The following is a 21,616-nucleotide window of genomic DNA, read 5'->3' on the forward strand; positions in this document are numbered from 1 at the left end:
TCATCTTTTGTTACATGAAAATTCCTTAGGAATGCCATTAGGAGAAAAAGAAATAAGAAGAGTATGAGCTTAGCAAATAACAGTCAGTTCATGGGGAAAAGCACTGAATCTGGAGTTCTTGGGATCATAAATTTAGAACCAAAAGAGACCCCCAAAGCCATATAGACTATCCCTGTCATTTTACAGATTGGGAAACTGAGGCCCCAGAAGTTGATACAATTTGCTACAGGTAGCAAGTGACTGAGTCTGCATTTGAATCTGGGTGTTCCTGGTTCCACATCTCATGTTCTATCCACCATGTAATTTGCTCTTGCTTATACAAATGGATACCTAGCTATCCGGAACAGCCACCAAAATGTAATCCTTGCATCAAAGACTCCACCACCACCCCATAGCACAAAGCAATCTTTGTTGTTCATTACTTCCCTTAGGTCTCCCAGAAAACACAGGAAAATGTATAGCAGTCATGATGGAGAAACTTCATGATTTGTTGAACTGGGCAGCCTTGGAAACCAAGCAGAGATTAGTGTTCTCCCAGTGTGACAGTTGGGATATTCACTTTCCCAGGATGATGACAGGGATATACACCTTCCTAGGAGGAACTAGAGATATACACCTTCCTAGTGACCAGTAAGGAATTGGGATGTCATCCCTGCAAGACTCTAAGTCTAGGACCATATTCCTTCTTGGGATGATGTAACAACTCCTAATTGGACTGTATAAACTGGAAGACATCCAAGTCAAGCTAATTAGGGATCTCCCCTGATCACCCAAGCTACCCTATCCTCAGCACACTGAGACCAATTAGCTGCCTGTGACAATATGACAGTAGAGAGTTGGGTGGGAGGGAGGTGCTGCTTTAAAAGTAATAACAAAATAGATACCTATAAATGAGTAACCCTTAGTGCATGACCCACATCCTCTGCAAATCCCCATAGTCACCTACAAACCCAAATATGGCAATTTATCTTGCCTGGTCCTTTCTGGAAATGTTTTTTTTTTCTTTTAGCTTCTCTCAGCTGTACTCAATTCATTTTCTTTAGTTCCCTATTATTCCTGCTAGATATTCCCTCCAAAAATAGACAAAAACAAAAAAATGTCATTGGGGTAGAGCATAGGTATGAACCTGATAAGATGAAATTTAATAGGGATGAATGAAATTACATTTGCTAAAATAAAAAAATTGACTCTCACATGACAGAAACTAACATCTACCATGGCTCACAATAGAACCTCATTAAACAGCAGCCATTGAAGACAGTTTGTATAGTAGTTAGAGTGATGGCCCTAAAGTCAGGAGGACCTGGGTTTGACTTCTACCTCAGACTCTTACTGTGTGACCCTGGGCTAGTCACTTGAACTCCCTGCATCTTAGGTTTGTCCTGAACTATAAAATAAGGGGTTGGAATCTATGACTTCTAAGACCCCTCCCAGCACAAGCTAGTTGCCATGCCCAGAAAAGATGGTGTGGCATGGTAGACTACGAAAGTTCAAGGGATATTAGTGGACTGAGTTGTCACTCCAATGAGTCCACAGTATGCTATGACTGTCAACCAAAAAAATGGTTAGTGTAATCTTGCATTAAGAGAGGCATGGTTTCCGGTAATATGGAAGTAATAGGCCCTCTGTACTCTGTCCTAATCTGACAACATCTAGAGTTATTGACATTCAGGGCAACGCATTTGAGGAAGGACATTGATATAAGCCAGGGATAGGCAGGAGGAGGATAACCAGTAATGAAGGGCCCTGAGCTTATGCCATAAGAGGATCATTTGAATGAACTGGGCATGTTTATCCATAAGAAGATTTGGGAAGCACATGATAACTATTCTTCAAATATTTAAAGGGCTGTCATGTGGGAAAAAGGCTTATATATGTACTGTTTGGTCTTGAAGGCAGTGATGGGGAATGATGGGAAGAAATACCTGAGAAGCTAAATTTAGGTTTGATCTCAGGAAAAAGTTTCCTAACAATTAGGTAGGATGGGGACCAGACATGTGATTGATTTCATTGGGATAGGGAACTCTCTTGTGAGAAAACTCCTTCTACCGGTGCAGGTACCACCTTCTCTTAAACTCTTAGTCTTAGAGGATCACCTAGAGCAGAGAAGTCAAAACGTAATTGAGAAACATTTAACAAAATAAATAAAAATACATTAGAATACAGATAATGTTATCATGCGGTTTTCCAAGTAACTATACAGCCCTTAGAGATCTTCATGCACAATTTAACTGCTTCCCATTCTAATTGGGTTTCATACCTCTGGTACCCTAGTAAATGACATGCCCAGAACTACATAGCCAAAGTTTAAGTTAGAGTCAGGACTTGAACTCAGGTCAATCAGTTCCTGACTCCTAAGGCCTCTGGGAAGCAATTAGAGCTATCCTTAAAAAAAAAAGAAAAAAAATTGACTTCTAGAAGGAATGCGTTCCCTTACACTAGAAGTCTTCAATTAAAAGCTGAATGTCCACTTCTCAGGTATATGGTAACAGGACTTCTGTTTTAGGTTGGAATGGACAGCCCACAGAAGTCCTTCACGCTTCCTGCAATTCTCTCTTTTTCTGTCCTGGCCCCTTCAGAATTTTCCTGTTGCCACTATATATGGTTCTATAGTACTATATATATTGCTTTTTTGGTCTGCTGGGTAAGGCCAAAAGATTCTCTCCCATTAAGGGAAATCCTATTTCTTTTTCCTATCAGTGGTGGTGTCTTTGCTGCTGAAGGGAGGGAAAAAACCTTAAGACCTCTCCTTGCCTTGCAGAAAAATATACATTTTCTTTAATCCATTGTTCTCCACCTTCAATAAATCCCTTATCAGACACATTTTCTTCCATGCTAATAATTCCCCTATCTATCTCCTATCTTTATGCCTTTGCAGGTGCTGTGCTCCATATCTGAAATGCTCTTTCTCCCCATCTCCACCTCTTAGAATGGCTGGCTTCCTGCAAGACTCACCTTAAATCATGTGTTGTGAAAGAGCCTAATTTACCAATCTCCTCCCACCCATCCCACCCCCTGCTTCTAGTGTGGGGGTCCTTAACCCTCTTTGTGTCTTTGACCCCTCTGGCAGTCTAGTCAAGCCTATGGACCCTTTTTCAGAAGAGTGCCTTTTGAGTGCATGAGATGAAATACACAGAATTACAAAGGGAACCAATTATTACTTCTTTAATTTTTTTCTTTTTCCCTAATTACATGTAAATACAATTTAACATTCTTTTTTCAAATTTTGAGTTCCAAATTCTCTCCTTCACTCCCCTCCCCCCATCATTGAGAAGGCAAGAAATTTGACATAGGTTATACATGCATAGTCATGTAAAATACATGTCCATGTAAGTCATGCTGTTAAAAAAGACAGAACAAAAAAGGAGAAAAAATAAAGAAAGTAAAGAAAAAGTATCTTCAATCTACATTCAGGTTCTACCAGTTCTTTCTCTTGAGATGGATAGTACCTTTCATCCTAAGTCCTTCAGAACTGTCTTAGATCAAATTGTATTGCTGAGAAGAGCTAAGTCTATCATAGTTGATCATCACACAATGTTGCTGTTACTGTGTATAATGTTCTCCTGGCTGTGCTCACTTCATCATCAATTCATGTAGGTCTTTCTCAGTTTTTCTGAGAGCATCCAGCTCATCATTACTTATAGCACAATAATATTCCATCACAATCATATACAACAACTTGTGCAGATGTTCCCCAGTTGATAGGCATCCCCTCAATTTCCAATTACTTGCCACCCCAAAAAGAGCTGCTATAAACATTTTTATACAAAGAGGTCCTTTTCCTTTTTGTTTTTTATCTCTTTTGGATACAGACCTAGTGGTGAGTAACGTTGCTTGGTCAGAGGATATGCATAGTTTTACACCCTTTTGGGCACAGTTACTAATTGCCCTCCAGAATGGTTGAATCAGTATACAATTTCACCAAAAGTACATTAGTTTTAATTTTCCCACATCCCTTCCAGCATTTGTCATTTTCCTTTTCTGTCACATTAGCCAATTTGATAGTTGTGTGGTGGTAGCTCAGAGTTATTTTAATTTGCATTTCTCTAATCAATAGTGATTTAGGACAACATTCTTTCCTGTGACTATAGATGGCTTTGATTACTTTGTCTAAAACCTGCCAGTGCATATCCTTTGACCATTTGTCAAGTAAAGAATGGCTCTTATTTCTATAAATTTGACTCAGTTTTCTCTATGTTTGAAAAATGAGGTCTTTATCAAAGAAATTTAGTGTAAAAAATTTTTTCACAGTAATGATTTCCATGTATTTCTCTCCATCCACTTTCCCCATTTATCCTGCTCTCTCTCTTCTTTCACCCTGTTGATTCTCAAAAGTGTTTTGCTTTTGACCTTCGCCTCCCCCATTCTGCCCTCATAGATATATATAGATATAGATATTCACATATATAATATATACATACATATATACATGTATATACACATACATACACATATACACATACATATATACATACATATGTATATATACGTATTTATATATACATATATACATATATATGTACATATACATATATGTATAAGCTCCTCACCTTCCATTTTCCCCTTCCCCTCCTACTTTCCTGTATAGTAAGAGAGATTTCTACACCTAGGTGTATATGTTATTCTTTCTCTGAGCCAATTCCAATGAAAGTAAGGTTCACACATTCCCCTCCCCCCCTTTCCCCATCTTACACTCTACTGTAAAATCTTTTTTAGGTCTCTTTTACATTAGATAATTTGCCCCATTCTACCTGTCCCCTTTCCTTTCTCCCAGTGCATTCTTCTTTCTCACGCTTTAATTTTATTTTCTTAAATAATCATCCCATCGTATTCAACTCAAACCTGTCTATATACACTCCTTCTAACTGCTCTAGTAATGAGAAAGTTTTTAGGAGTTGCAAGTATCATTTCCCCATGTAGGAATGTAAACAGTTAAATGTTATTGAATCCCTTATGATTTTTCTTTCCTGTTTACCTTGTTATGCTTTTTTGAGTCTTGTATTTGAAAGTCAAATTTTCTATTCAGCTCTGGTCTTTTCATCAGGAATTTTTAAAAGTCCTCTATTTCACTGAATATCCATTTCCTCCCCTAAAAGATTATACTCAGTTTTGCTGGGTAGGTGATTTTGGTTGTAATCCTAGTTCCTTGGCCCTCCAGAATATCATACTCCAAGCCCTCTGATACTTTAATATAGAAACTGCTGAGTCTTGTGTTATCCTGACTGTGACTCTACAATACTTGAATTGCTTCTTTCTGGCATTGCTTACAATATTTTCTTCCTGACACCTAATGGGAGCTCTGGAATTTTCCTGTGAGTTTTCATGTTGGGAATCTCAAGAGTTGATCATTGGATTCCTTCAATTTCTATTTTACCCTCTGGTTCTAGAATATTAGGGCAGTTTTCTTTGATAATTACCTGAAAGATGGTGTCTAGGCTCTTTTTTATCATGGATTTCAAGTAGTCCACTAATTCTTAAAATATCTCTCCTGGGTCTATTTTCTGGATCAGTTGATTTTCCAAAGAGATATTTCACATTTTCTGCTATTTTTTTCTTTTTTTATTTTGTTTGATTCATTCTTAATGTCTCATAGAGTCACTAGCTTTGACTTGCCCAATTCTAATTTTTGAGAAATTATTTTCTTCAGTGACTTTTTGTACCTCTTTTTCCATTTGGCTAGTTCTACTTTTTAAGGAGTTCTTTCCTCCAGTGGATTTTGTACCTCTTTTTCTACTGGGCCAATTCTGCTTTTTAAACAATTCTTCTCTTCAGTAAATTTTTATATATCTCTTTCCATTTGGCCAATTCTACTTTTTAAGACATTCTTTTCTTCTGATCAGTTGTCTGGCCCCCTTACCATCTGTGGGCTGAAAGATCTGAAAATCGCCATTACTACTGATTTAGACACACCCAAGGCCTGCTCCTGCTTTGCTGGTGCTTGGTCTGCACTGCACTGTGCTGGACTATACTCTACTCCCACCCTGGTACAACAGACCTTCTGCCAACCTTCTAAGTTGTCTTGGGCCAGAAAATTGTTTCACTCCATTTTTGTGGGTTCTATCACTCTAGAATTTGTTTTGAGCCATTATTTAAAGGTATTTGGAGGAGTTTGGGGAAGAGCTCAGTTGAGTCCTTACCTTTTCTCTGCCATGTTGCTTCAGGGGACCCAATTATGTTGAAATAGTTATAAAAAAGATTTTTAAAAAACTTTAAAAGCAAATTCACAGATCCCTAAAGCTATTAAGCTATTTAGTCTTAAAATTCACTAAGACTTTGGAGATGCCCTGTTTAGTACTTGCTTTTTTTTAACATGGAGTAGTTGTAAGACTCAGAGGAGCTTAGTGAAGGTGAAGAATTCCACAAATCTTGAAGTGTTCTATATATCAGCATTGTTGGTGGTGGTGGTCCTTCACTCTCAAGGAGAAAGATTGTATAGCACCATCCATGTGGCTATAGACAGTGTAAATTAGGCTCAATATGTCTTAACCCTGGGAAATCCCCAGCAAACTACCTTTTTAAAGCTAAATGCCTTAAGTCTTGTAATTTGTTTTTCAAAAGAGAAATTTAACCTCCTTCCCCCATAGGTTCTGGTACATTAAGGTTTCTTGTTGAGCTGCTAACAAATTCTACAACTTCATTTCCTCGGTTTTAGAATTGTAATTGAGAGATCATTCATTCAGAATTCAACAAGCATTTATTAAGTGCCTTCTATGTGCCGAGAATCGTGCAAAGTGCTGAGGACACAAAGACAAAGAAAAGAAAACAAGCCCCTCCCCTCAAGGAGCTTCTATCCAGTTGTATCATAATCCGACCTACTTGTCCTGTAAATGAGAAAGCTGAGAACTAGAGGTGGCTTCATAGTCTCATGTGGTGAGGAGGGAATTTCAGGTCCAGATCTCTATGTAGAGAATGAAACAGAACTAGAGACAAGACAGAGAGAGAGAAAGAGACACAGAAAGAAGAGGAGAGAGGGAGACAGAAACATAGGGAGAGAGGGGGGAGGGAAGGAAGGAGGGAGGGAGAGAGGGAGGGAGAGAAAGAGGGGGAGATAGAGAGATGTAGACTTATTATTTCATGTCAGAAACTTCCAATAAGTAAATTCCCTCTACCAATGCAGATCATGTCTTCTGTAATGTTTAGACTCAGTGTTGCCTGGGAACACTGAGAAGTCAAGTGACTTGCCCAGGGTTTCACATTCTGGATGTAGCAGCAGCAGAACTTGAACCCAAGTTTTTGTGATTCCCATGCCAGTTCTCTATTTATTACTCCACTCTATATAGAAAACTTACACTTGTATAGCACTTTAACATTCTGCAAAGCACTTTCCACACTCAGAAAACTGAGGCTCTGAGATGTCTCTCTGTCTCTGTCTCTCTGTCTCTATCTATCTCTCTGTCTCTCTCTGTCTTCCTCTCTGTCTCTCTCTCTGTCTCTCTTGATCTCTCTCTCTCTCTGAATGTGTGTGTCTCAGATGCCCACTATACAGTATCCTTCTGCCTATTGCCCTCTATTAAAACAGTTATTATTGTCCAGTGGTGTCTGACTCTTCACGAACCCATTTTGGGGTTTTCTTGGCAAAAATACTGTAGTGATTTGACATTTCCTTCTCCAGCTCATTTTTCAGATGAGGAAACTGAGGCAAAGATGGTTATGTGACTTGCCCAGGGTCAAACAACTAGTAAGTATCTGAGGTCAAATTAGAAATTAGGTCTTCCTGACTCCAGGCCCAGTGCTCTATCCATCTTACCACCCAGCTGCTCAGGTTAAAATTTTCAAAATCACTTAGCTCTTCTCTGGGCTACTATTTTTATTACCCATACAGGGATTTATGTAAGGCTTGGTGTACTTTTTGTGACCTGCTTTCCCTAAAGGTTATGAATACAGTGACTGTACATCCCAGGTGTCAGGGTCCCAAGGCTACTGACTGCAGGGGTTCCCTTGCATTGTTGACATTCGAACCCTTAGAGAGGGTGAGTGGCTCAGTGAATTCAGAGACACAGTAGCCACTTACCCAAGTACTTTGGTTTTGATTTTTTTTAATCACAGCCCCCTGGGTACTTACTATTCATCTCCTAGACCACCAAATCCAATATCCAACATCCAATCCAATAAATATTTATTAAGCACCTACTATGTGCCAGGCACTGTGTTAAACACTAGGGAGAGAGTTAGTAAAAAGAAAGACAGTCCATGTCCTCCAGGAGCTTATGATATACTAGGAGGAGAGAGTAGACAAAATGAAGGAGGAAAAGGGAGAGAGGTAGAGACTTGGGGTACCTGTGTGGGAGCATCTTGTCCTATGGAGTTGAAGTCAGGCAGAGCAGTAAATGCAAACTAGAATGGACCCAAGGAGTATGGAACTCCACCTTCCAGTCTTCCAATCAGAGTGAAGAAGAGGCTGAGGGAAGTGGTGTCAATCAAGACTTGATGTAGCCTCATGGTGATAAGATTAGAGAAGATGAGCTTAACCTGGAGTGGGCATCTTTTTCCCATGGAGCTAAAACCAGGAAAGGCAATAGACGCAGAGTGGAGTGAGCACCACACTACCAAGCATGCAGGCACAAGCTTCTACATGGCACTTCAAGGATAAAGGCCCTGCCCACCCACATTTCATTTCAAGAAAAACAGTCACCAGCAGCACACATGAATGATCACATGAAGAATAAGCCCAGGGGCTCAGACTACTGTCTGTGCTGCCCAGCCATGCCCCCACAGCTCTAATTGCCCCTCCCCAACTCACTCTTCACTTTTAGTCTGTCAGTCACCTACATAATACATCGACCAGTTTTATCCATGATACAACAACAGCATTCATTCGGCTTGTGTCCCTTAAATGCTCTGATACATCAGCTCCAGCTTAAAGGGCCAGTATGGTGGAATAAACCTAACAGCATAGCACAGGCCTCTGGGGCTGATGTGAGGAGGTGGATTGAATTGAGCTGTGAAGGAAGATGATATTCCAAAAGGCATAGATGAGAAAGGAAAGGAATATACTCCAGGCATTGAAGACGCTTGTTTGAGCAACGAATAAAAATGGATCATGTGTCAGAGGTCTGGAAAGGAAGCCTTAGTCAGATTGTCAAGGGCTACAAATGGCCAACAAAAAAGTTGATATATCATCCTACAGTCAAAGGGCAGCTAAATGCTGCTGTTGATTGCACAACTGTCCTGGAGGCAGGAATATTTGAGTTCAAATCCAGTCTGAGATACTTACTAGCTGTGTGACCCTGGGCAAGTCACTTAACCCTGTTTGCCTCAGTTTCCTCATCTGTAAAATGAGCTGGAGAAGGAAATGGCCAACCACTCCATTATCTCTGCCAAGGAAACCCCAAATGGGGTCATGAAGAATCAGACAAGACTGAAAAACAACCAAACAACAACAGTCAATAGGGAGCTAGTACAGTTTCTTGAGTGCCATAGGCAGAAAGGTGCTTTGGGAAAAAATTGATTTGGCACTTGGGTGTAGGATGTATTGGAACTGGGAGAGATTTGGGGGAGGGGAGATCACTTTGGAGTCTATTGGAATAATCCAGCAGAGAGGGGATGCGGGGATGAGAAGGAATGAGGTATACAGGTAGAGAGAGAAGGGAATGGAATACAGAGTTGTCATGGAGGTAGAATTAACAAGACTTGGCCACTCAGAGGTGGTAAACAGTCTTCCCTGTTGGATAGATTTCCCTTTAATGTCTATCTATTCAACTATATAAATAGCTATGGCTTTTCAGTTTGATTTCCAGCTTGAGCCTCTGAGTAGGGGAGCTTCTGAGGGTTTATTGGTGGTGGGAGGAGCTCTGGGGGGAAAAATGATGTTCCAGTTCATGGGTGGCAGATTGCCAAACCGGGGCATGGGTGGCAGCTGGACAAAGCAGTTTGCACATCTCTCCCACTTTGTTGAAAAGCAGCATGTTGAAAAGAATGGTGGGAGGCACCATTCTTGGATTTAGTTCTAGAAGACCTAGGTTCAATGCCAGCTCTGTCATCTACTACCTGGGTGACCTTTGAGCAATCCATTTAGCCTAGCTGTCCTGGTATCAGTAAAAAGAGGGAACTAGTCTAGTTGGCCTACAATGTCCCTTCTAGCCCTACATCAGTGATCCTCTGTATCATTTCACCACTCTGCGCCTCTGTTTCCTGCTGTGTAAAATAAAGGGATTGAACTTGATGGCCTTTGAGGTCCCTTCCATTTCTCCATCTGTGATCCCATGATCATGTGTATGTGACTGAATGCATGGATGACCAGGCTCCTACCTCAGCCTGCTGGGGAGGACGGCATTTCCAATATAGAGGTCATGAGTGATAGCCAAGGAACGAGTTGATATAGAAATGGTGGACCCTTCCCACTTGCCACTGAAGGGGTTCATGTTAAGTCTCAGAAAATACTTTAGTTTCAGCCTAGTGCTCTTTTCCCCTCATATAGCACTTAGTAAGGTCCCAGAACTAAGGCAATCCCAGGTAAGAAAACTCCCTCTACCAATTCAGGTAGGTGGGTGAGGCCAAACTCAAATAGAAATGAGAGCTACTGATTTCTACTTAAGCATCCCTACATGCTGCACGTAGACACTTTTTAAATGTAATATCATCTATTTATTATTATGCTTTTTTATTTTGTTAAATATTTCCCAGTCATATTTTAATCTGGTTTGGTCTGTACTCGAGAGCATTGTAGGCCTTGATGTATTTTAGACCTCTGCCCTAAGAGGTTAAGTGACTTGCTTAAGATCACAGAGGCAGTATGCCTCAGAAACAGGACTTCAACCCAAGTCTTCCTGGCTCCAAAGACAGTATCTACCCACTACATAGGGGTGTCTATCATCAAAGGAGAGTTAACAAATTCAATGGAATTCCTTTTTAATAACTGCCCCAAAACCACCACATACTGGTGACTTATATGCCAACCTTCCTTTCTTTTTCAAATACTTAGAAGCCCCCACTAGTTCTGGCTCCTTAACCAGAGGCTATGAATCTGCAAATAAACTTTACCAGGTCCATTCCCTGAATTAGGTACCTATGGCCTTGGGCTATTTTCCCCACCAAGTAACCCTGGCCCTTCTCTGCTAACAGCTGTTGTCTATAATATGAAAGCAACTTATACAACCCTAAAGTCCTCACTGTTTAGGACATCTCTGGGATTATATTTATATCTCATTTATACATACATACATACATAGATATATATATTTATAGATATGCATATATATTTTAGATCAATGTAAGGATTTGGGATTTTGCTCTAAAAATAAATACCTTATTAATTTCCCCAAGTGAGGCTGTTGCCTGAGTCCTGAAAAGGTGTTAACAGCTTAAAAAAAACACTTACGGTCAGTGAGCAAAAAAAAGCCTGTTAAAGATAAGTTTCTTCTTTATATTCAGACAATGCCCAGCCTCTTATTGTAATCTATCTCCCATGCTTTCTAAGTCTTTGTTATAATCTGTTTCTGAAGCTTTGGCCCCATTGCCTTCTACAATAGGCAGCTGATAAATGACTTTTGATGAAGACAATAAGGTAGTAGTTATCCCTCTCCCCTTTCCCCATGCTCTTTAACCAAAATTTAGATGATGTCCTATTAAAATGTGTACCCAAGGACCAACTTTTGCCCCAGAGAAGATGTAAAAATATAGATCATACGTACAGGACTATGAGGGACCTGAAAGGCCATGTACGCTAGCCCCTCTTTTTACAGTAAACTAAGGCACAGTACTTTGGAAAGACATGGGACTATGGGTGCGGAATACTAGATATAGTTTTGAACTTGCTGTGTGTGGGCTAGTTTTGCTAAATCTTTATTTCTCCTTTTTAAATTCTTTAGTATAAGAGATAAAAATAGAGAGGGATTTTTTTTAATTATAGGTGGTATTGAAAAAGGATATCGGTAAGAATTCGGCAACAAATGAGATGGATGCCTAGGATAAACACTGATGAAACATACTTCCCACATGTCAGAAGTGAGAGAAATGATTATTTCCCTCTTCTATTAATAACCAATTATTTAATCGAGATAAAGATTTTTTCATTCAGAAATAAACCTCTGTAGGTTAATATAGGCAGAAAGACATTACTGACTTTACCCCAACATTGACCCCACCTAGACCATCTTATCCAGATGGAATTGTTACCGCACCCAACCAGAAAAACCTTTTCAAAGAGAATCTAATCTAGCTGAATTCTGGTCCATTGTGTTCTACTCAGGCTTGGGGGGGGGGGGAAGGGTAGATCCTTTATCTAGATGGGGGGTAGTCTGGGTATAAGAATGGCTTAAGGGGCAGCTAGGTGGTACAGTGAGTAGAGCACCAGCCCTGGAGTCAGGAGGACCTGAGCTCAAATAGGGCCTCAGACACTTGACACACTTATTGGCTGTATGACCTTGGGAAAGTCCCAATTGCCCTGCCTTCCCCCCTCCAAAAAAAAAAGAGTGACTTAATCAAAATTACATCCCCCAGCCCTTCATCAGAATAGGTTCACCTCTCATTAAAAGATCCATTCTCTCATTAATTTTTAACCAATCAGAGTTGATTGCCACCTGAAGAAAACACCTACTCTTCCAAGGGCATGGCCTCCATGATTCATCTTTGGTTTATGAGAGACAGCCAAATGACCATCCTTTTATGAATTCTTTGCTAGCCATAATTAATAAAATGATCAATTACCCAGAAATTATATCACTTGAACTTTTTATACATCACAGTAGAGAGGTAGGAGACTATAAGTACTGAATGTATTGACTCTCAAAGGTAGTAGTTTTGTCTGCTTTTCTTTGTTAAAAGGGTTGGTTCAATGGTTAGGAGAAAGGGAGTATTGGGAAAGGATCCTGATGTAAAAAGAAAAAGGCAGAAATAAAACTTTTTAAAATGTGAGTGCCTTTTTAAACTTTTAAAAATAGGTTATTGGAGGGTTTCCTTTGCATTTCACAGACGTTACTTTTCAAGCTGCGTGTGTCATCTTGTGCTTGTTGACTGAACAGCTGCCTGACTGTCAGGTAACCAGAAAGCATACTGTAAGGATGGGGCAACCCAAGCTGTCCTTGGGAGAGAGACTGCCAAAGAAACCAGAGAATTGAGAACAGCGGCAGCAGCTTGTGCTGATTGTAGCCCTTTCTATAGGCTTTGCAGCGTACATTCCCTTACCTGAACCACTCAAAAACCCTCATGAGGAAGAAGTGATGATTATCATTCTCCTTTTCTAGGTGAGGAAACTGAGGCCCAGAGAGACCAAGTGATTTGCACGAGGTAATAGCCCTACAAAATATGTGAAGCAAGATTCAAACCTAGGAAGGCCTTACTTTCAAGCCCAGTGGCCTCTCCATTATGTCATGATAATAATTGTTTCTAGAATGCTTTAGGATTTTCAATACACTTTGCAAATATTACCTCATTTGAGCCTCACAAGAACCCTGAAAGGTAGGTACTACTATTATTCCCATTTTATATATGGGGAAACTGAGGCAAGCAGAGGTTAAGTGGTCACTTAGCTAGGAAGTTTCTGAGACCTGATTTGAACTCAGTTTTCCTGACTCCAGGCCCAGCACCCTATTTCACTCTGCCACCTAGCTGCTGCCGCTGATAATAAAAATATCGATAATAATAATCCTGCTTCAGTCAACTACTAATTGTATAACTTGCAAGTCCCTTGACCTATCTGGTTCTCAGTTTCCTCATTTATAAATAAGAGGGTTAGACTAGAGAGCTCCTGGGGCTCCTTCCAGCTCGAGATCTATAATCCCATAATTAAACAGCAACCTAAGGATGCATCCTTTTCTTTTCCCACTGTTTTTGTTCAATAATCAGTCCTTTTCAATCATGCCCCACTCTTCATGACCCCTTTTGAGTTTTCTTGGTAAAAACACTGACATGGTTTGCCCTTTCTTTCTCTGACTCTTTTCACAGATGAGGAAACTGAGGCAAACAGGATTAAGTGATTTGCCCAGGCTCACACTAAAGCCAGATTTTAACTCAGGAAGATGAGTCTTCCCGAGTCCAGGCCCAGTGCTGTATCCATTGTGCCACCTAGCTGCTGTTTCCCACTACCAGCCCTGAGTTTGAGAAGATTTTAGTCACAAAGGATGAACCACAAATATTGCCAGAGAACCAACCACTAGGCTGACCTGCTTCATTGAGGAACAGAAGGAAATGATAGTATTTTACTGCTTGCTAGGGTATCAGGTTTTGTTTAAGGGGGGGGGATGGATGAGGGGCATTAAATACTGAAATAGATTTTTAGGCTGCAGAAGGAATTTGGAAGCAAGATTCCATCTTCTGGAAGATTGCTATCTGCCCCCACATTGATGAGATATCATGGGCTTACTGATGCAAAAGTATTAAGCTGGCCCAAACTGCACAAGAGTTATTTTATTGGGAAGGAAAAGCATGCAAATTCATATTGGATAAATTTAGAAGGCAATTAGGAGAAAATATGGAAAACCCACTTTTGAGCTAAGTTACAGGCTCAGGGTAAGTGATACCTGACACAAACAACTGATCACTTAGAAAATTCAAAGTTCTCATGCTCAAAGGACTAAGAAACTGTTCATACCCTTTGATCCAGCAATAGCACTATTAGGTCTGTATCCCAAAGAGATCATAAAAAGGGGGAAAGTACCCACATGTATAAAAATACTTTTGTGGTGGCAAAAAATGAAAACTGAGGGTATGCCCATCAGTTGAGGAATGGCTGAACAAGTTGTGGCATATGAATGTAATGGAATACTATTGTGTCATAAGAAATAATGAGCAGGTGGATTTCAGAAAAACCTGGGAAGGTTTACATGAGCTGATGCTGAGTGAAGTGAGCAGAACCCGAAGAACACTGTACACAGTAACAGCTTTGTTAGACTTAGGTCTTCTCAGCAATACAATGATCCAAGACAATTCCAAAAGGTTCATGATCAAAAATGCTATCCACTTCTGGAGAAAGAACTGTGGAGTCTGAATGCAAATCAAAGCATGCTATTTTCACTTTTTTTGTTTGCTTGTTCTTTTCTTTCTCGTGGTTTTTCCCTTTTGTTCTGATTCATCTTTCACAACATGGCTAATGTGGAAATACCTTTAATGTGATTGTACATGTATAACCTAGATCAGATTGCTTGCTGTCTTGGGGAGGTAGAAAAATTCAGAACTCAAATATCTTATGAAAATGAATGTTATAAACTATCTTTACATGTAATTAGAAAAATCAAATACTATTAGGTGGGAAAAATTTTAAAGGAAAATACAGTTATTTTTTTAAATGTTTGAAGGATTGAGTTCTAATTCTGCCTCTGAGAAATACCACTGGTATGACTCTTGGCAACTGACTTGACCTCTCGGTGCCCCTGATAGTTTTCTAGGACTACAAATTATTGAAAAGTTGGGAGCTCTGAGCACTGATGAAATCAATCAATTAATAAACACTGACCAAGTGCCTACTATGTACCAGGCATTGTGCTAAGTGCTGGGGATACAAAAGGAAGCAAATGACAGTCTCTGTTCTCAAGGAGCTCACAATCTAATGCACAGGTATAGATCAAGAGGAATGATAATAATTCACATTTACGTGACAAAATGATTTTTTCAGAACAATTTTGTGTGGTAGGTGTTGTTTAATCGTGTTTGACTCTTCATGACCCCAATTGGAGGTTTTCTTGGCAAGGATACTGAAGTTGTTTGCCGTGTTCTTCTATAGCTATTTTACAGGTGAGGAAACTGAGGCAAATAGGGTTAATGACTTGCTCAGGGACACACAACTGATAAATGTTTGAGGCCAGATTTGAACTCATGAAGATAAGTCTTCCTGACTCCAGGCCCTGCACTCTATCCACTGCACCACTTAGCTGCCCTTTCTGTAGTAGGTAATGGAAGTATTAGTTTCCTGATTTTACAGATGAGGAAAATGAGGCTGAGTGATTTGCTCCTGTTCACACAGGTACTAAGAGTAGAAGTTGATTATGCAGTGAAAATTCATATTTATTTAATGTACAAACCTTATGTAATTTGGCTTCATAACAACCTCATGAGATGAATGGCATAAGTATGAGAGTTCAGCAGCACACTGCCAGACAGTGTGAGACAATGGAAGGAGCTCTCCCTGGTGCTGAAGTAGAAATGCCGAGACACAATTCTTGCTCCTCATGCTTGCTTGCTCCTTGTGTGAACAATTTCCCTGGGCCTCAGTTTCCTCTCCTATAAAATGAAGGGGTCGGACTAGATGGCCACTTCCAGCTCTGTGAACATGATTCAATGATAAGTAAGTGGCTGAGCCAAGTGTTCCCGGTTCTGAAATAATTTCCACTATGCCATTCAGTGTTTTACTAAACTAAGGATCTGTCTCCCTACAGTGGCTAATAGATGCTATTTCAAGAGAAAACATCCATGGAAAAATCCTAGATTTGAAATCAGGGATTTGTTTAAATCCCAATTATATCTTTAGTACTTTGCTCAAGTTCCCTTTGGGTCTCAGTTTCCTCATTTGTAAACTAAAGGGGCTGAATTTAACAATCTCTAATGTCTCTTTCTCTGACTCTTTTACCCAGCTTTCCCATCACATGTCCAAAATGCAACCAGGCAGGTTTCATAGGTTTGTATAGGGGAAATAATTTTCAGGTCTCTAGAACATACTGCCATGGCAAGTCTAGGCCCCTAGACTGAGTCACGTGACTCTACGGCAGCCTTTTTGCTATGTTTTTGTTATAGCTTTATTTTTGATGAGGCAACTCCAAATCCTTCAATGAAGGAACACTGATGATGTTAGTTTTTGCTTCTAATTCTTCATTTTTCTCAGTCTAATTATCCACCCAGTGTGTGATTAATCCACTTCTGTAGCTTCTGCTCCAGCCTTTGGGGCATGCCATCACTCCTTAGCACTCCCAACAAAGAGTGACCAGAGAGAGGTGAGGCGAACAGGGAAGATTCACATCAGTAGCTGCTAGAGAAAAGGTTTACAGGTTTATAAAATCAGATATTCAGAGACACCATCTAGTCCAGGCATGGGGAACCTGAGCCCTCAAGGCAACATGTGGCCCTCTAGGTCGTCAAGTGCGGCCCTTTGACTTTCAGTCAAATATTTTCAGTCAAAGAGCCACAACTGAGGACTTAGAGGGTCATATGTGGCCTCAAGACCTCATATTCCCCTCCCTTGAACCCCCTCCTTTTCAAGATGAAGAAACTGAGGTCTTAGGGGTTAAGTGACTTGTGAAAAGTCTCACTTGTGCTAAGAAAACAGGTTATACAAGCCAGTCTTATTTTATCTCATATACTTGAAATCATAGATCATAGAGCTAGACCCAAAAGGGAGTTCAGAGAACCTCTAGTCCAGCACCCTTATTTTATAAGTAAAGAAACTGAGATACAGGGAAGTTAAAGGACTTTTCCAAAGTAACAGAGCTAGTAAATAATAGCCTGATTTGAACCCTGGCCCACTGTCTCAAAATGAAATGTTCTTTAACATTATACTATGCTTTTTTTTAACTTTCTTGAAACTTTTGAGGTCTAATAAAGAAGGAAAAAGATACTACAGTCACTTTTCAGAAACATTTGAGCTATTATAGCTTCTTACTTCTAGGTTGAGTTCCTAAGAACAGATTTCATATACACATATATACATATATGCACATATATTCTATGTCTGTGTGTGTGACATATAGCTATGTATCATATGGGGCAGTTAGGTGACACAGTGGATACAGCATTAGGCTTGGAACTGGGAAGACTCATCTTTCTGAGTTTAAATCTGGTCTCAGGCACTTACTAGCTATGTGACCCTGGGCAGGTCACTTAACCCTATTTGCCTCAGTTTCCTTATCTGGAAAATGAACTGGAGAAGGAAATGGCAAACCACTCCAGTGCCTTTGCCAAGAAAACCCCAAATAGAGTTACGAAGAGTAGGACACAACTGAAATTGACTGAATAACAACATATATAGTTATATATTAGAAAGGAAGTGTCAAATAGTGAATAGGTATCTGACACAGTTACCTCTGAAGCAGACTTCAGAGTCAGGAAAACCTGGATTCAAGTCTTGCCCATGACATATATTATTTGTAGAACATTGGGTAAGTCATTTAACCTCACATTGCCCAAGGCAATCCTCTAAAACTTGAACTTGCAAAAGAGTTAATGGTTTGAATTTGTGAAGAGAATTTCCTCAATGGGGGATCTTTCTACCAATAAAATCAAAGATCTAGTCTACCACCCCCAAAAAATAGCTATATGTTATTATATTATGTCTAGGCTGCTAGGTGGCCTGTAAGTGGAGAGAGCACTGAACCTGGAGTCAGAAAGACCAGAGTTCAAATCCAGCCTCAGATACCTACTAGCTATATGACATTGGACAAATCCTTTCACCGGTCTGCCTCAGGCTCCTCATCTGTAATATGGGGGTAATATAGCACCTAGCTCTGAGGGTTGTTATGAAGATCAAATGATATAAAAGTTGTATCTCAAAGCACTACGTGAATGCTATTGGCATTAGTTATTTTAGGTGTTCCATTTATATTATTATAAGTATTGTATTCTAATTATATTATTTTATTATATATTGTCATAATTATATGATTATAACCATAATATATTATAATTATATTGTATAGTCTTACTACATACTAATTATTGTGATTTTACTTTATTTTAATTATAATTTTTATATAACAATTATGATGTGGTTATAATTATATTAGCTATTAATGCAAATTAATCATCATTATTTTACATGGATAAATCTATATGAAATCTGATCATATACTTTATAATAGTCTTAAGTATTTAACAATATCATTTTTTCCTTCTTGAAACAACATTATTTACAAAGATTATATTCAGTAAGTAAATATCACCTTTCCTTTTGGATATAGCCCCATAAGTTCTCTCCTAATTGGAAAAGATGGGGGTAATGTGCTGACATCTCCTACCAGTTTGAAAATGCAACTCCTGTGCATAGCATTATCTTCCTTTCAGTCCCCGAGTTTCCCTGGCTTAAATTCCATTGATAACATACGTATATGTGATATACGTGTGTGTATATATACATATTGTTGTATATATACACATATATATACATACACATATATAAACATATATAATACACACATATAAATATGTATCTGGTAAGTACAGGGTTATTTTCAGTTCCCCTACCCCCCACCACAATAGACTGTGAGCTCCTTGAGCATAGGCACAGTGTTTTTGCCTTTCCTTATATCCCCAGTGCTTAGTACAGCCATACACTAAGTGGGGCTTCTTAAACTTTTTCCACTTGTGACCTCTTTTCACTTTTCAGCAGCATTTGTTGGCATTGAGTGGCCTGAGGGCATGCACAGTGCAAAAATGCACATCCTGTGGGTTTACAACCAAGGTTGCAGTGAAGTTGCACGAAGCAACATGGACAAGTGCCGCCAGAAACACCACAATTCATTACAAATTTGATTTTTAATTCATTTTTGTTTGTTGTGCATTCAGAAATTTACTGTTGCCAAATTTTTCACAACCCCATATGGGGTCTCGACCCACAGTTTAAAAAGTGATGCACCAGACCATTTCCATTTTCTGTATTTGGTCAATGCACTCAAGGAAGTGTGACTGATGCAGGAGAAAGGGTGCTGGGACCAGAGGAGCTGTGTTCAAATCTAATTCTGCCATTTATTCATATGACTTTGGGAAAATCATATAACCTTTTGGCTTTTTTATCTACAGAATAGAGTTTGAACCAGATGACCTCTAAAGGTCCCTTCCAACTTTAAATATATCACCCCATGATCTTCATTTCTTGGGGTATTCACTACATTTTAGCTTAATTATTTATACATTTTATATTCATCTGTCTTAATGGCTAGTTGTTGTTATCTGTTCCTAAAACACATGGGCCTTACATCCAAAATTACAGGGTATCTGTCTCCTCTCACCTTCCTCCTGTTTTTTCTTGAGTTGTTTTTCAGTCCTGTCTGACTCTTCATGACCACATTTGAGGCTTTCTTGGCAAAGATCCTGGAGTCGTTTGCCATTTCCTTCTCCAGCTCACTTTACAGAAGAGGAAACTGAGGTAAACAGGGTTAAATGACTTGCCCTGGTTCATACAGCTAATAAATGTCTGAGGCCATGTTTGGACTCAGGTCTTTCTGACTCCAGGCTGAGTGCTCTAACCACTGTGCCACCTAGCTTCCTCCTGTCCTGGTGAGTAATTTATAAGTTTTGTTTTGGAGGAGAATATTGTTTAGTTAGTGCTCTCACCAGACTCAGAAGATTTGGGTTCAAGTTGAAGCTCTCCTGCTTGCCACCTTTCAGCAAGAACTTAGGTTCTCATATGTAAACTGCAGGGGTTGGACTCAATGATTTTTGAGGTTTCTTCCAGCTCTGGACCTATAATCCTGGAAAGCAGGGGTCCTTAGACTAGGGTCTGTGACCTTTTAAAAAAATTTATAACTTCAATTCAATAAAACTAATTTCCTTTATTGGAGTATGTACTTAATTTTAACTTCAATTTAATTTTATTTAGTTAAATGAATTATTTTGATAATGGGTCCAGAGGCTTCACCAGACTACAAAGGGGTTCATGACAAAGAAGGCTCAAAAGACCTCCTGTTTTGCCGTGTTCCTATCTTTAACGATGGGCTAAAGCACATGTGACTAGAAAAGAGTTCATGTAGGGTTTTTAAATCAAAATGCCAGACTGCTACTTCTCCTACTACATTTTGTCTCTATTAGATTCTGATTCTCCCATTGTGTGTCTCTCCAAGTTTTGTGTCAGTTGCAGATTTGATGAACATGTTACCTATGTCTTCACCCAAGTCACTGATAAAACATGTTAAACAAAACATGTTCCAGGCCAGAGTCCTACAGCACTCCACTAGAGACCTTCATCTAAGCTGGCTTAGGTCCATTCATCACCACTTAGTGGGTCCAGCCAATTAGTCAGCTCTAAATTCCCTCAAACCATTATATTCTTATTATCTTATCTGACCATCTCTTCTATCTCATCAACACAAGTATTAGGAAAGGGCCCTTCTAGTTATAAATCTATGATACCATATAAAGGAGGCAGGAAAAGACTTCCCTTTCATCTTTATAATAATTGGCAAAAAGAGAAATTAATCAAACATCAAAAAAATTTAAAACCCAAAGAAATGCATCTTTAATGATGAAATTTCAAGTATAGGACAGGTCAGTAAGAAAAGTTTAGGAGAGAAATAAAGAGAGCCATCCAAATGCACCTGTCTCAGTGGTATTTTTATTTTATTATTATATCATTTATTGTATATATTTTTATGTTATTATTTATTTTATTTTCATTTTATAATAATAAAAAATAGTAGTTCACAATAGCTATGAAAACTGCAAATCACCTCACACACATGTTTTTCATTTTCTCTTTGAGATTTACAAAGTACTTTTCTCACAAAAATCCTGTGGAGTGTGTTCCCCAGTTTATAGATGAGGAAACTGAGGCTCAGACACTAACTCACCCATATCATCAACTGGTAAGTGTCAGTTGTAGGACTTGGACCTAGGACTTCTCCAACTCAAGATCTATTGCTTTTCCTACTAGATCACTTCCCTTGTAGGACCAGCTTTGCAAGAGCATTCTGGGGCCTGCACAAGCACCATTTCTAAATAGAATTAGCTACTTACTTCCCTGGCTTCCTTTAGGTCCCAACTA

Source organism: Trichosurus vulpecula, chromosome 5 (assembly GCF_011100635.1).
Source record: "Trichosurus vulpecula isolate mTriVul1 chromosome 5, mTriVul1.pri, whole genome shotgun sequence".
Lineage (NCBI taxonomy): Eukaryota > Metazoa > Chordata > Mammalia > Diprotodontia > Phalangeridae > Trichosurus > Trichosurus vulpecula.